At 37.4% G+C, this 6000-nt stretch overlaps 1 long non-coding RNA gene across 3 annotated transcripts in view; it reads right to left on the bottom strand.

Moving 5' to 3' along the window:
- LOC123282408 (uncharacterized) overlaps positions 1-5330 on the bottom strand; it is a 149157-nt gene extending 143827 nt beyond the window's left edge. For 2 of the 3 annotated variants that reach the window (XR_006522471.2, XR_006522470.2), the window contains exon 1: positions 5251-5330. This is a non-coding gene — a long non-coding RNA (uncharacterized lncRNA). Of the gene's footprint in view, positions 1-2819; positions 2952-5250 lie in introns of all 3 variants that reach the window. The other variant, XR_011498015.1, reaches the window with a different exon arrangement.
- Between the last annotated feature and the right edge of the window lie 670 nt (positions 5331-6000).

Genomic DNA, 6000 nt, shown 5'->3' on the forward strand with positions numbered 1-6000 from the left:
GAGGTCCTCAAAGTTATCCTCATCCACATGCTGGTTAAAGTTGTTTGACATTTCAACCACAGCCTTGTTGATTTTTACAACCTCCTCGTTCTCAGAAAATCATATGAAGTCATGGAAAAACCTCTTGAGCATCTTCTTCCACATGCCATTCATACTCTCAGTCAATCCATACATTCATTACCCCAAACCCAAGAAAGGTTCTTGATGCAGTCATAGATGTTGTAGTTCTTTATGAATTGCATCAGTATCTTCCTCAGTTGCAGCAATAGTGAGGGCGAAGGTCCTCCTTAGGTAGTAGGATTAAAAACTGATATAACTCCTTGATCCATCAGGTGGATCAAAGAGATGGTGTTTGGAGAAAGAAACACTGCTTTGATATTGGGATGAAGATCACCAATAAAACAAGGATATCCATGAGCATTGTCAATAATAAGCACAATCTTCAAGGATACATTATTATCCAAACAGTACTTCTCCATTTTGCTGGCATGGCTATTCAGGAGGGCATCTTGGAAGAGGAGCTGAATAATCCATGATGTCTTATTGCTCCTGTAGTACACTGGCAGTGTGTGCTTATTGACATGCTTGAAGTCCCTGGGATTCTCACTGTGCCAGGTCACAAAACCTGCAACATTGCCCACAAGCAAGATTGTTATCATTCCTTAAAAGCCTTGAAACTTGACCTCCTTATAAATGAAAGTCATTTCAGACATCTATTTCCAGAATAGGGAGGTTTCATCCATATTGAATATTTGCTATTGCAAGTAATTTCCCCCCACAATAAGTATATCTAGAGTTTCCAAAAATTTTTCAGCTGCCTTCACATCAGCACTCACAGACTCACCACTCACTTTCACATTATTTAATGTATGATGATTCTTGAGTCAGTTAAATCACTCAGAGCTAGCAGTAAATTCATGATAGTAGACGCATCTAGCCTTCCCTTTCAGCATTGCAAACACATTTTTTGCTTTGGGGTCATGGTCATGGTGCAGAAAAGGATACATTTCTGTGTCTAGTCTTCAATCCAGGTCACTAGAAGTTTTTCTATGTCTGATACAAGCCCTTCTCAAATTTTTGTTAGTCTTGTTGCCTTCAATGAAGCAGATACTTAAACAGCCTCTATCACTTTGTTCTTGTTCTTTAAGATTGTAGCTTTGGTGGAATGGGACATTCCTGATTGAAGAGCAATAACAATCACTTATTTTCCACCTTCATAGTCCTTAATCAATTTTTTTGAGGAAGACTGGCCCTGAGCTAACATCTGTGCCCATCTTCGTCTATTTTATATGTGGAATGCCCACCACAGCATGGCCTGATAAGTGGTGTTCAGGTCCGCACTTGGGATCCAAACTGGCAAACCCTGGGCTGCCAAAGTGGAATGTGCAAACTTAAACAACATGCCACCAGGCCAGCCCTTCTTAATCACTCTTAATTTTATTTCCAAGTCAGTCACTCAATTTGGCCTCTTATTGGCAACGTTAGCAGTGAATTTTGTATGCTTAGGGTCTATGATGAACAAAACAACATGAGGTTAAATCAAGCATAAGAAAAAATGATGCAATCAAGAGATGTTTTAAACATGAGATATATGAGGCTGCTCCTGGAGTAACATAGTATACTATTTACAGTAAAATTTTCTTTAATAAGTAGAAAGAGTAACTCTGTAATAACAATAAAAAGTATAATATAGTAAATACATAAACCAGTAACATAGTAGTTTATTATCATTATTAATTATTATGTGCTGTACATAATTGTGTGTGCTATGCTTTTATGTGACTGGCAGTGTAGTAGGTTTGTTTACACCAGCACCACCAGAAAGACATAAGTAATGCATTGTGCTATGACAGCTACATCATCACTAGATGATAGCAATTTTTCAGCTCCATTAGAATTTTATGGGGCCATCATCATATATGTGATTTGTTGTTGACCAAAAGGTCATTATGTCGTACATGGATTTATGTAATTTTCTATATTTGCCTTTGAAATGTTCTAATTTCCACTTTGGTTAAATGAATAACTAAGTATTGCTTCATAATGATCATTTTTACATTTTTGGAAACTTCCCCAAATCAAATTTTGTATGAAGTTTTTTTGAACCCAAATTAACATTTAGATTTCCTGGAGAATCCCTGGAAGAGCTGAAAGAATTTGTCTTTCACCTTGTAAAAAATAAATTTTAAAATAATTAGCTTTATTTAGCATGTTAAGTTATATAGGAGAATTGTTAAATAAAAAGTGATGATAAACCTTTGTAGGATATATATGTCACTATATATGTGTGTGGATATATGTCACTAATATAGGTATTATATAAATTATATGAAGTTCATAGAAATTTGACAATATCCTCATTGTCCCACTATTATATTAAAATGTTATAAGCCACAAAATAACTAATCTCCCTTATAAAATGAACTCTCATCACACTTTAACCATGGCAGTTTTAGTCATTTGTCATTCACAGATACTAATTTTTAGACTTTGATTATTGTCTGTCTGAAAGTGCTTAAAATTAGCAAGGAGATGAGAGATCCATAATGCCATCACTTGAGGAACTCAGAGAACTTGCCTCTGGACTAAGTAAGAGTTTCCAGAAGTAGTGAAGAACCTCATGGTTTCGTAAAACTGCTAACCCCAAAGCAAGCAAAACAAGAATTAAATCTATGGGACTGAATAAACTGATGAGGATGATTATAATTTTTATGACTTTCTCTTTGAAACACTGCTGTTTTTTATTAGTTTTTCAGAATTAAGGAAACCTTTTTATCTTAAACTACATCTTAAATAACACAGCAATTTTTAAAGTATACCTTTATGATCTAAGATGAAATGACTACTTTGTCGCCCTGCATAATTCCTCCAGAATTTGAAAATTCATATTGAATCTTCTTACTTTATGGAAACATTGCTATTTGCATAAGTTAAGTAAAAATGTATTATCCCTGTAACAGAACACAACGAGAAACATTAGTTATACAACCAAGGCTCTAATTAGAATGTCATATTAGAGAATGATACACATCTAATCAATTATGACCAGACAGCTTTAAGGAACTAAGGTTGACTTTAAAGACTTTCTTAGAAGACTTGGCCTATAACTGTCTTACTAGATACTAAGACTTTACTAGACACTAAGAAAGGTAACTTCTTGGCAGGCCCAGGAACCTCAGAATATTTTGGGGGCCTTGAGAACAAAAGAATTCTCCAAAATCCATAGTATTGCACACAAAATTGCAAGATCTTGGCTTGACTTCCTAGCCCTGAGACGCTCTTAAAAGTCCAGTCTGAGATTCTTTATGTAAAGTTCCAGCAAAGAAAACTCAAAAACTTTATGGGGTATATCACTAATCTTGCCGCACTTGTGTAAACAATCAGGTGAAGTTTAATGACACTAGACTTATTTTGCAAACAAATTACTCTCACTTGATTCTCTTTGACAGCAATGGTGGAGACTTGAGAGAAAAAATTATGTTTCAACAGAAAATTACGGTGTACCTTGGGGGCTCCTCACTACATGCTTTGCTGGTCTTTAAAAAATTCTGAATTCATCAAGATCCTCCAGTATCTGGCTAAAACATTTTCAATTTTATCCCTTCTGACGTTGAATCACTGAAACTAAATCATCCCTTTTCCTGACCTACAACGAGTCCTGCAGGTTGAAGCTGGATAACTTGATGTGAATGACAAGGAAACAACCAAAACAGATGATGTATTAGTAACCTCCTTCTCAGCTGTTTTGTGGGCCACTCAGAAAGTTAACCAGAATCCTTGATGCCATTGCCACAGACATTCAAACTGCAAATCAGGAAATTCATTGAATTTCCACTGCTCTCCTTGTGTCATCATCTAAAGACATTTTGAGTCCAAGAACTAGAAATCTTCTTGACTGGTTGCTCCCTGAAATAAAGCTGAGTTTGTAACATTATTTTTTTTCTTTTTTCTTTCATAGAAACTCCTTATCATTAAATGCCTGATGTCTAGCACTATGCAGTACATAACACTCGGCTACCTGGTCTCAACAGGTGAATCAATTGGTCCTTAATGAACAAAGGATGACTGAAGAAGAAATGGACTTATATTATTCAAAGGAAAGAAGAGTCTCTTCTTCTTTTTTTTTTTTGAGGAAGATTAGCCCTGAGATAACTACTGCCAATCCTCCTCTTTTTGCTGAGGAAGACTGGCCCTGAGCTAACATCCATGTCAATCTTCTTCTACTTTATATGTGGGATGCCTACCACAGCATGGCTTTTGCCAAGCAGTGCCATGTCCACACCCAGGATCCGAACCAACGAACCCCTGGCTGCCAAGAAGTGGAACATGCAAACTTAACCACTGTGCCTTTGGCCGGCCCCCTTATTTTCTTAAACAAATGAGGGGACTGACACTGATTCTTTGCTTGACAAAACTTTAGTCAGGCTCCTGAATCCCCTCCTAGGCCAATTTTGCGCATTTCTTGTAAATCCTTAGCAAGAACTATGTTAAGTCAGTTTGGCAAGAGTCACTCATTGTACTTGTATGATTGCCCTTGATATCTAGTTGGCTTTCTAATCCCCTATAATACAGCAGGAAATGCCTGAACTACCTGGCCTGTCTTCAGCAAGAGTTCTGTTAGATTGATGTACCCACATATCCCCTTATCTTTCATGTTTCCCATTAGTAATTTTCTAAATGGTGACCCTACCAAGCTATTTGGCTATAAATTCTCACTTGCCCATGCTGTATTTGAGATTGAGCACAGTTTTATACTGAGATTTTTTTTTCCCATATTACAATATTGCTGAATAATTCTGGTTTTGGTGCTTTACCTACTGCTCAGCTATAGGTTGTTTGAGTGGAGAATCAGTCGCCCCAGGCAGCACAATAAATCTCTTCCTTGTCTGTTGATTCAGAGGCATGAGGAACCCAATGTAGGCAAGTAGCAGTCTTAACTTCAAGTTTAGTAGAATCCCTGTTTTCTTTCCTGGTGGAAGCATTTCTTCCTCCGGAACTCAGACCTCTATGTCAGCAGAGCATAAAGTCATGGGAAGAGGAATCAAAACTGTTGCTAAGGGGCACTCAGAGAAATAGGAAGTTGTGCTCCTCTCATTTCCACCCTTGATTCCTGATGTTCTGTGCTAGTATTAGCCTATCAACAAGCAATTTTGTGGTTGGAATGGCCTTTGTGGTTCTCATTATGATTGCAAGACGCCCTTCAGCAATAATCATGAGGAAAATTTCAAAAAATAACAGTTTATTACTTACAAGACCTGGAAATGACATAGCACACCTGGGGCCACACAGCAAGGTCACAGGTAGAGAGAAAGAGAGAGTGCACAGGACTGGGATTCTGTTTTTATTAGGGGTCAAAGGTAGGGGACTAGAGTTTCATGAGCTCACTATTGATGAATTTAAAACATAACAGCAGGAATTTAAAGCATGAGGGGAAAAAAAGTGACTTAAATGGTCACTTATTAAAGTCAACCAAGATTTCTAAAACAAAGTAACCTCAGTGGGGGAGGTGGCCTGGCTCTTTATCTGGTCATGTGGCTGGCAATGTGTTTATTTGAGACAGTTATCTTTAAAGTGCATGCCTCTTTGAAATGATTGCCTCAGCAAGCAAAGCTTAAGTTAGGCACTTTCATTACAAAACAGAAAAAAAAAAACACTATATCTGGCTATCAAAGAAACAGTACTAAATATGTGACTCTGATTCATAGCATATATAGCTTCTTGGGGAAACTTGCCATGACGGTGCAACATATTGCCACCTACCTGGTTTAGTAACCAAGTCTTCAAAAATTCCTTCCACACTTCTATCAAGCCATCTGCTTCAGAATAATGGGTAACATGGTAAGAGAGTGAATTCCGTGAACACGAGCTCATTGCCACATGTATTTTGCTGTAATATGTGTCCTTAATCTGAATCAATGTTGAGTGGAATACCGTGACAGTGGATATGGCATTTTTTTAAGCCCTAGGTGGTAGTTTGGCCAGTAACACTGCATGCGGGCA

This window comes from Equus asinus, chromosome 2 (genome assembly GCF_041296235.1).
Source record: "Equus asinus isolate D_3611 breed Donkey chromosome 2, EquAss-T2T_v2, whole genome shotgun sequence".
Lineage (NCBI taxonomy): Eukaryota > Metazoa > Chordata > Mammalia > Perissodactyla > Equidae > Equus > Equus asinus.